Source organism: Dermacentor variabilis, chromosome 11 (assembly GCF_050947875.1).
Source record: "Dermacentor variabilis isolate Ectoservices chromosome 11, ASM5094787v1, whole genome shotgun sequence".
Taxonomy (NCBI): Eukaryota; Metazoa; Arthropoda; class Arachnida; order Ixodida; family Ixodidae; genus Dermacentor; species Dermacentor variabilis.
In genome coordinates this window covers 101,569,681-101,580,389 of record NC_134578.1, presented here as the reverse complement: position 1 = coordinate 101,580,389, position 10,709 = coordinate 101,569,681, and the positions used below count along the sequence as shown (strand labels likewise).

Sequence of the window (10,709 nt, the reverse complement as noted above, 5' to 3'; positions counted from 1 at the left end):
CTTCCCAAGATTCCAAATGATATTCTATTCGCACACACACATACATAACTACATGCTAATTTCCTAGAGGGTCAGGGAGAGCAGAGTAGGAGCTGCCACGTCCCCACCAGTCATATAGTTTGGGTGGCCCTGTCACAGAGCTTGCAGCTCTGTCATTGGACCGGGTCTTGCACTGCTGCACTGATCACTGCTGCCTTTATCTTTTTCACTTTACTGGTCACTGTGGCTACGGTAACTGTAGCGTTTGAAGGTACCATGGAACAAAAGTCAAGATAACACATCCTGGCGTGTGCTGGTGAAAGTTTTGCCATGTGTTATCTCTACTTTTTCTCAGTGGCAATGCAGTGCCTTCAGGAAATTGCCGCTGCGGAAGACACGAAGGCCTGTGAGGAGAAAGACTAGGGAAGTACCATCAGTGCACCAGTCCATACACAGTTGTAAGCTACCTCGAATCCAGTGTTACCACTAAATGCCACCTGTGCAGGTCAAAGGATGCCATTCAAGCAATCTAGACAATAGTGCTAATGACTGTATTAGTGACAAGATGGTTGATGCAGAAAGCTTGAACATGGCTTGAATAGGTGATTCGCGATAATGACAATAGAACAAACAAGGACATGCTCCAGCACATAAGAAATATGAAAAGAGGTGCCGAGACAAAAGGATAACTTTTCTTTGAAAATGTCTTTTTCTTTGAATTCCAACTAGCCCAACTGTCGGCCTCATATAGGACAGACATTGTGGCCATTGGAGGCATAGCAATATGGCAGTCAGATAATTGACTATGGCAGTTTGGGTTAATATAAGTCCATCGACCACTGACAGCTTCAGTGAAAGTGCAAAAGAGGAATAACAACATGTCCTTCCTTGTAGTTAAGCCTCAGGCACTGAGCAGTATGCCGGAGGTCATCAAGAGGCCAGACCTTACTTCTATAACTTAACGTGTTGCAGCGCCAAATATTCAACTGAGACGACTTGAGTGGAAGTTTTAAAAAGTCCCTGGCATTTGGTAAAATCCCTCCCTTGAAGTGGTCTCCCATTATTTCAGAACAACCACAGGAGCACTGTCAAACAGGAAGCAGTCTCCAGGCTTCGCATGTTGCAGTTTCTGCTCTACTTGGTTCTTGGACAAGTGCCTAAGTTCGGAGATTCTCCTACTTAGCTGTGAAAGTGGCTTGTTGGAGGATCGCAGCAACTTCTTCATTCGTCCAAGGTAGCTTTCAATATGGAATGCACTAAACTGATCCAACGGGCCATGGTCCCGGCACTGGTCAGCAAGATGAATTAGTGAGTGCACATTGTACACAAGCTGGTTTCTTCCGTTAGCTCACTAAACTCTTGAACAAAGTACCTCAGCACATCTTTGGCAAAATCATTGTATTCACAGTAGTGCTGAGGTGATGCTGAAATTCTGGTAGCTAATAGAAAGATTAGAAAATGTTTGTAGTGTGATGGAGGCAGAAGAGGCTTTAGGACAACAGGCCCCACATAAAGGAGCAATGTACAAAACTCTGTTGCCTTCCAACGATCAAGTTCTTCTGTAGCGCTTGGCTATCGCTGGAGATATGTTGGAAATGCTTTGGATGCCTCTCGCAGGCTTTCATTTAGTTGGCAACGATACAGTCTGCTCAATCTATTACTGTGGCCTTGGCATACCCAATTCTTTAAGAGTCGCCGCATGACTCCCAGGCGAACGATGTGCTTGTATTCAGATGGGAAAAATGCAATCATGTCGACATCAAGCGATAGGAATGGTGAAAAACCAGAATGGTGGCGCTTGTTCTCTTGTGATCGAAATGATGCATTCGTTCGTGTTGGTGCGTGTAGTTTGGGAAATGTGACCCTGTTTTCAATGTGCCGCCCTTTTTGGTTGCATCGCTCACACGCATAATAGCCAGTGTGGCCAACAATACATTTCACGTAGCCCCTTGCTGGAGCACCGCACACCGTGGCTTCAATGCTCACCTGTACTCGAACACCTCCTAAGCTTAACCCTTCGGACGCAAGCTCCGAGACCTCTCGCACAAATGGCTCTAGATTATCCTGCAGAGACGGTGGCTTCCCTGAATCACAATACACACTTACAAGAAATGGTAGTGATGCCTCCACATTTGTAATGCGGCACAAAATGGGCCAAAAGGCAAGCTGGCTACTTCTGTAAAGAGGGACTCCATCGATGTTGCCCTGTAGCTTCAGTTCACTTGGAAATGCTTGCCCCGGCGGCAACACTTGACGAATTCCTGCTGCAAAGCCAAAGTGAACAAAAGACCCATTTTGCTCCACCTGAGCTTTACGCTCAGTTTTCAAAACTGTCCTAGCATCCTTTGGAACGTCAGAGAAGCCTCTTCGACGGCAGGAATCGAGGACATCGTTAATGCATGAATGAGTCATATTATGTTCGGAAGCAATGACAACAACAAAGCGCTGTGCTACAAGTGAGCGCTGTTCCCTCATCTGGCCCCGTGCAGCTGTCTGAAGCAACAAAGTCATCAGACTCATCCCAAGATTTGTTTGAGATTTTATTGTCACTTGAGCTACTATCAGAGTCGCTGTGCTCACGTGAAGACATATCCACAATTTCTGATTGGAAATCTTCAACAAAATATGCACCTTGTCCGCAGACGCTGTTGACTAAGGCTTCGCTTCCCGACTGCAGGTTGAAAAGTTTGAGTGGAGGCTCACCACCGTCGTCCGTCGAAATTGAATTTCCCGATTGCCTGCTGCTTCCCAGCTTCGGAGGCGAAAGTGGCGCTACGCGAGCACTGTCCGTAAAGGTGGTGCTCGCAGCTCTGTCGTTGGACAGGGAACCCTATGAAGGCCCAGCAACAAGCCGCGTGAGTCCTAGTTCATTCAGTATATTGTCGTATTCCTTTCTTACGACTATATATTTTCTCCACTTGGAAGACACGGTGTGCGAAAGAGACGAGTCAGAAGCCCAAGCCGCAACGCTGCAATCCGTGCCAAAAAACGCAAAACGACAGCGAGGCGAAGGCGTGCACAGCAGCAGCGCAGTGGGGCAGTCAGTCAGTCACAGCGAGGAGCAGCCGAGCAGCTAGCACGTGAGCTGAATAGAATCGAACGGACTTTCGTCCGTTCATGTTAAAGGTCCGTTTGATCCGCCCGCACCACTGTGAACCAGTTCACATCGATTCACGAGAAGTTCGGAGCTATATTTCTGTGGTGCAGGCACAGCGCGACACTCGAAACGAATGACAAGGTGCAGACGCGGGGCAGGCGTTCTGTCCGACTAATGTGTACAGAGTGCGTAAGTTTGAAAGATTTTGAACTTCTGGTATGATCAGCTTCTGAGGCGTTCATACACCTGCGCTTGTGTAGACACGGCAGATGCACGTATGCCGGCTTTTAACGGCGCTTGCGCATATGGGCTATGTCGTCTGCTACGCCGCTGCTTCGCACCTGTACGTCTGCTAAATAAAGTTTGTATGCAACCACCTGTACGTCTGCGCCACGGTGTAAGAATAGGCTGTGGTCTGCCCGAAGCCGGCGCCGACAATAGAGAGCGTAGAGAGCGCACAATATAATCGCGAATCAACTCTGCGCTTTTGCTGCACCTTTTGTAACGAATGGCGAGGTGCAGAACTTTGTGAACTGGTGGAGGTGAATCGAAGGTACCTTAGGTGCGGTCACCTACATCACCTACGAACCGTAGCGAAGCCGCCACGGAAAGCTGGATTGTGGACCGGATTAAAACAATAATTATTACACTTTTTTGTTTTTGTCATTCTCTGATTCTGGTGCGACCCGCGCAACTCGAACACACTTCCCAGTGCGCTTGTTTTCATTGGCGTATGACGAGTCGTAATTCATGAAGTAATAATGTACTTTTGCACTGGCAATTCGAGAGGTGGCGCATAGTGAAGCCAAGAAGTTTCGGGGCTATAAAAGAACGTCAGTTCCTCAGTTTTCTCTCTCCTATCTTCTATCGTTCCGAATAAGTTCTATTGCACTATAGTCCTGGACATCGTCGCGCCATCGCCCTCGACAGTCTTGCCGTAGCCTTGCCTTGTTCCCAACGTGCACGTGAGTACGCATTTCTTTTTTTTCTTTTCTTTTCTTCGTACGAGGTTTTTCTTGTCGGGGTTGTACCTTATATGCATTCTCATCTACGGGTCAACGTCGCGTGCGAGTATGTGCGTAGTTAACGGCACGTGCTCGATATGCAGCGAGCACACGTAGGGCCAGGTTATCGGTCGCGTACTATGTGATATCGAGATGAGCTCTGATCATGCGCACATGTGCTATACTCCGGAATGGCATGGTGTAGAGCGCTCTTTTGAAGCGCAGAAAGACACTAAGCGTATAATTCATGCACAACTTGCGCAAAATAGCTACACTAGATCTTGAATGAGGTCTGTCAGGGATGTGTGAATGTCACCCGGCCACATGTCATCTCTGGCATCTTTTAGGGCAGCAGAGTCGACACGCAACCGTGCCGGCCAAGAAATAAATGAGTCGTATCACGAGAAATTCCGACGCTGCTTCTGCGGGGGTGGTAAAAAAAAGCCACGTGAATTCTATGCGAACAGTAATGCAGCTGAAAAATAATATAAAAGTCTTCTTTAGTGATCCTTGATCGTCCCGTACGAGTGGTATGGTCTAGTGGCATAAAATGAGGTCAGAATGTACCATTTCGCTTCAGACGCATGTTTCAGCCACGTGTTGTTCACAACTTAGGGCAAACATGTTCACCAGCTTCCGCTAGCTTTATTCTTCATGGGAGACGAGAAAAGGATGCGTGCCTAATAAAAAGGCCGATTTCGCATGCTTCCACAGAAACCTCCAGCCTTATGCCGTGCATCGATTATGTTAATCAAACGGCGCTTGGAAATATCGGATGGCTTGTGGAATCCAATGGACCCTTTAGCAAAATCTCTAAAACAGATTCACTGCATAGAAAAAAATCTTATCAAAATTGCAGCGTGCCCTGTACTCGACACGGAGACGAGGCGTACAATGGCTCCTTATACTCGTGGCAATTGTATGCGAACACTGGCACGCTACACACGGTGCTGATCTCTTTCCAGCATCCTTAGGCACAAATTGTGAGATAATTTGCAGTAGTGTCAACCCGCTTCGCAGCAAGTTTATAAGGTGGCTTACATCAGTAGAAGTGGTTCTGTACCCAACTTGGACACCAATGTCTTCTTCGGGACAGTCGCGCTTCCACACAGGCGATTTTCCTTTTTTACAAACCCGACATGTCTTTTCATTGCATTCACTGTTACATTTCATTACAAGTATGGAACAAACAGTGGAAATTCATTTCAAAGACCAGTTCGTGGAATGTGGATAATACACCATGAACACTTTGCAAAACTGGCAACTTCGCTTTCGTGCACAAAAACTTTCACCACCAAAAGCTCATTAGCAGAATAGATTTCTGCATCAAGTGTGTCGGGTGTTCAAATGAGGTGCTGGCCATTGTTCTGCAATTAGAGCTTGACTTCTGAATTTAATTTACTTTTTCCCAAAGTCTAATTCAGAAATTGGATTCTGGTCCAGACCTAGTTTGGTTGCACTTGTCTGTCAGAGTGACAAGGATTATCTGTCATACTATGGCTTGTTAACATGCATAACAAAGTATTTCAGATCTTGAATAAGTCACAATTCAATTGCGGGATCTGCTTATGCAGACAGTGGTCATTCTGTCTCTTTTCATAAAATAAATGCAAAGATGGGTCAGTTAACAAGTTTATTTTGTTCTGAGAACAGCATTTTAGTGCAGCTGCCTTCCTATTCAAATTGCCTATTGTGTTCAGAGTAAGGTGCTGCACCATCTTCTAGCCTAAGGCAAGCCTGGTTTCCATTCTATAGTTGCCCAGTAATATTCTGCTGCTGTGATGGTACTTATTATCAACTTCAATGTATATAAAGTTGGGAGTGTGTTATGTGGGCTTTGAGGACTCGCTCGGAGTAAGCGGTCTGCAGTACAGGGGATTTCTCTAGGGACTCATGGGTTGATATATGGAGGTGCCTATTCACTGTTTCACCAGCGAGGGATTACTAAGCACCTCTTTTACAAATATTGCTCCCATGAATGATACCTACATGGTCTGTTTCCTCGCAGAACATAATGAATCCAACAGACAAATGGCTCTTGTTTCAATTTAGATAAATAAGTATAATGGGAAATTAATGTTGATGAAAAGGCAACTTGCTGCTGATGGCAGCCGAAGCCACATCAGCATTACCAGGTGCCTGCTCCTAAGTTTCTTTTACTGAATGGTTCCTGTGGTTAAAACAGCATATGCTTCGTCTGCTGCCATGACCTGAAACGGTGCTGGCTAAAACTCCATTGCCAGATTTTGTACACAAGAGCAAATACCAAAATAAGTGGATGGGAGGATAATTGCCACAGCACAAATGTTACAGCAGTGTTGCGGGAGCTGGTGGGTTTGTTTCCAACATTGTCCAGTTGCCTTCTCGTCTACGCTCATTTCCCTTTTCCTTATAATTTCTACACTTAAATTAAAATTCACAATTACTTTTACGTTTTCTTCCTTTCTTTCCATTTCTTTGCTTTATTGTCTGCTGGCTTCACATAGTTGTAACAGAAGAATGGTCCCTTCAGTTCCTCATCTCATTAGATATTGAATTCTTACTGAAAAGTTCTAGCCCGAGTGTTATTGCAGCAGCATTCTTGGCCTGAATTTTGACTCGCACAGTGCTTTATGAGTGAATGAAATCGGTACAACCTTCTGGCCACCTCCTCAACTGCTTTGTCTATGCAGGAAGCCTAAACCATATAGGGTCGTGAAGTTACCTCAGGAGAACAACAGCTTGGCAGTTGTGCCAACATCGTGGTTGGCGCAAAACGAAGAGCTTTGCTTCTGGCCCCAAGGTGTCAGGGGGTCAGAAGTAATGAGCATGATTCAGAACAAAGTTGCCCCACAACAAAATTGGGGAACGTATCCCGTTGTTGTGATGGCGAGGTGCTGTAAATGACTACATTGATAACATAATCTGCCTTTTGCTTACTTTAGTATTTTTTGGTATTGCTTTGGACACGTGAGATTAAACATAAGAATGAAATGATCTTGTAATAGGTGACACAATTGTAAATTTTTGACATACTGGAATTAGACATTACTAAGTGTAAATTTGTTTGTGTTTAGATCAACTACCACAATGCCTGCTTATCTTCTAAATAACATATTACAGTAACTTACATCTTCGTATAAACATCTTGGCGCACATATCACCGCTAACCTAACTTGGGATGTGCACCTAGCATACATTGTAAATGACAAACCATTTGCTTGGATATGTTCGTCGCAGTTTTTCCATATCGTTTTCATTGAAGCATCTCTTATATAACTAATTAATTAGATCAAAGCTTGAATGTGCTGCATCAATATGGGATTCATTACGGGAAAGTTCATCGCACGCTGTTAAAATGATATAGAACAACACTATTTGTACTCTACCGTCCTTTGCTGGTCGTTGCAAAATATATCACAGTGTTTTTTTATCATTTACATTACCATCCACACCTGTGTCACAAGTTAACTCTTCCTCCCCAGTTCATACCATCCGTCTGCGCACCCAGGTTCAAAAGGTTGCAGTGCCGTCCAACAGTCTCAGCAGAACAGTAAACTGTTCGTCGCAGGCTTACCACTCAGTTGTGGATTTCTTTTGTATTGGAATTTAATAATATCGGGGAGCTGTTGGTGCATTGTGGAAAGAATATTTGTGTTATAAATAAATATCGGAGCTTGGAAGCAACAGAAAGGAGGAAATTGACATCTTGCTTACTCAAGACAGTTTCATGGCCCTGCAAATGCATGCTCATTATATTTTTCATATACTATTATGGGGGAGGGGGGCGCTCATTAGTGGAAAGAATAAGCACATAATGCGTTCCTTGCTGGAAACAGCCTGTTCTGATGGCATTTACCTAATTGACGTCTTGACAATTAAAACAAATAAAACTTTGTCTCATTACTTAGCTTTGCTACTTGGATGTTGGGCGTTATGAATACTAGTTTAGTTCAACTGGACTCCTTCTGAAGAACATGGACTTACTTTTCTTTGTGTATGCTGGTGAGTAATTTACTGATGCAGAAGCAATAAGTTTTCTCTTTAGGGTCCCTTTAAGACCACGGTTGTTGGGACGAACACAGTTCTGTCGTGCCCCCTTAAAATTTGTTTTAACGTTTATGCATGATGAAGTCGTGTAAATAATGAATATATAACAAATAAAATAAACTCATAATTACTGTTAGCAAGCGCCGTTGTTGCATGTCAAGAAAATTAAACAAGCCTTTGTGGTGTTTTCTTATGAATAATTTTCTCCTGCCTAGCTTGCAGTGCCTGTAGTCTTATCATGAGCAATAGCTTGAATAATAGCAGCACACTTTTCGTGCAGTCCATTCACTCTTATCATTTTTGACCAATAGCTTTCAAATGTAAAGCTAGCTTAGAAATTTCAATAGCTTGTTTAACGTCTAAATTTATAAACAGTGCACCTACAGGCTTGCACCTCGTTGCCATTTGAATGTTTCCATTCTAAATTATGGCAAATGCAATCTGCATTTTTGCATTGTGAAAGGGACTTGTAATAACTGGCTCTTTCTTTATTAAGATATTCTCAGGGGCATGACAGTCTGATGTGTCATAATATTGGCTGTGGGCAATGTGTAAGTGAAAACTTGCAAAGAATAAAAAAACAATGGCAAACTAATCCTTTAGTGTCATTCTTCAGTTCCTGTGTTATGTTAATTTGTACAACTGATACTTTGATGTCATCATAGCTGTGCAAACTTGTGCACAATGTCTGCATTTTGCTGTGGGCATTTTCGGCGGTCACAAATTTCTTGTTCATGACATTTGTCTGTTGCAGAATGTTGCCTGCACAGCTTAGCAGCTTGCTTGTTCTAGTGTCTGTTATAATCTGTATTGAAATATTTGTTCTTTGTTCAAAGCCACTTATGACAAGGCGACAAGGAGAGTGAAAAAAGCAGAAGCTCTGTCTGGTGACACAACGGAGCAGTCGGGTAATTGCTTCTGTTTTCTTTTTTTTAATGCCTGTGCTTATGGGAGAGGGAAAGGCAAATTTAGATCAGGGCTACATTTGCGGAGCAGTCGCTTTGCTGACGGCTGACAAGGAAGCTAGCAGATGTAGGCATCAGGCAGAACTGGCAAATGGAAGTGTATGCAATAAACGTTAGCAGGATATAGTACAGCAACTTCCAGATTAACTTAACCTTGTGTTGCCATGTGCTTGCCTCCTGGGTAGCTCTATAACTGTCCCAAAAAATGGTGGTATATTGTTGAGTACATGAGCCAAAATGATCTTTCTTTTACTGCAGTACGTTTCTTTTCTTCAAGGAAGCTGTATGGATTTTCTCTCCCCCCTTTTTTGAGCTTCATCCTATTTAAGCAGCCCACTTTTTCTTTCACGACTACCTTTGCCTTGAAAAGTTCTGAATTGTTAATTTAGTATACAGAGTGTTCCACGTAACTTGAGCGAAACTTTAAATATATGGACATGTCATGTAGCTGGACCAAACCAAGCTAATGTTTTATGCTGTCGCTTGGTGGTACTGAGATTTTTTTTACATTCGCTCTAACTTCTTAATCTTAATCTTAACTCTTAATCATCTTCTCAAATTAGATTAAAAGTGCCAATGACAACATTGTAGAACATGAAAAATTCCCGATACAGCTTCCTGTTGCTCAATACGTGCTACATAAAATTGTTTTTCCAAGTATGAAAGAAGCCTGCGAATACACGCAAAGTGCCTTGAGCAGCCAGTCGTGTTGCAATTTGGCGTGCATTAGCGAGCTTGTTTCACTCTCGGAAAAACACTTTTATGTAGCATGTAGTGAGCAACAGAAAGCTGTATCGGGAGTTTCATATGTTGCGCTACAATTTCCTCCTTGACACTTTTCATTTCGTTATAATATTGGAAAGTTAATTAAGGTTAATTATGTGTTTAAGCAGAATGTAAAAATAATCTCAGCAGCTCCTAGCGATGGCAAGCAACATTACCTTGGTTCGTTCCGCATATTTTTAAAGTTTGGCTGAAGTTATGTGAAACACCCTGTATAGTGACTCAAAAATGATTGTACATGCATAAATCTTCAGGCAATGATGCTTGCCATGGTAATGAAGACGAGGATGCAGCTGCATCGCCTCGACTGGAGCTGCCTGCACCGCCCTGTAAGCTTTTTATCAAATAACTGTGCAATGTGTTTCACTGAACAACTCCGGTCTGTTTATTAGGGTTCCTAAAAACAATGCAGTCATCATTAGGGTCTAACACATGTGCGATGACCAGCCAAGTATGAATTCTCCGACAAAGTTGAATTTTAGGATCGGAATAACAAAAAAAAGTCGTCCTATGGAAATGTATGGGCTTCAGCCACAACTTTTGGTTGGAATCTAATACACTGGAGTTGACTTAATGGAAGTTTGCTGTAGTAGCACCTTCATTTTACCTGTGGCTGCAAAGCTGGTCACTGTGTTGCTGTGCAGACCAATATGCACAAGTCGGCATTTGTTTTGGCTTATCTGAGCGACAAATATAAGAGCAGATGACACTGAAACTCTCTTGCTATTTTAATGCTCTAAAGCACCACTGAACCACCTGTTGATCTTACCAAGCATACATTCTGCATGTAGCAGATGGAGCTAACAAGCAGTCCGTACCGTCAACTTTCCAGAAGGCTTCTGCTCTCCATTT

The 10,709-nt window shown here is 43.4% G+C and overlaps 1 pseudogene; it reads right to left on the bottom strand.

Moving 5' to 3' along the window:
* Window positions 1-827: 827 nt before the first annotated feature.
* On the bottom strand, window positions 828-2,499 carry LOC142563398 (uncharacterized; annotated as a pseudogene).
* Window positions 2,500-10,709: the final 8,210 nt, after the last annotated feature.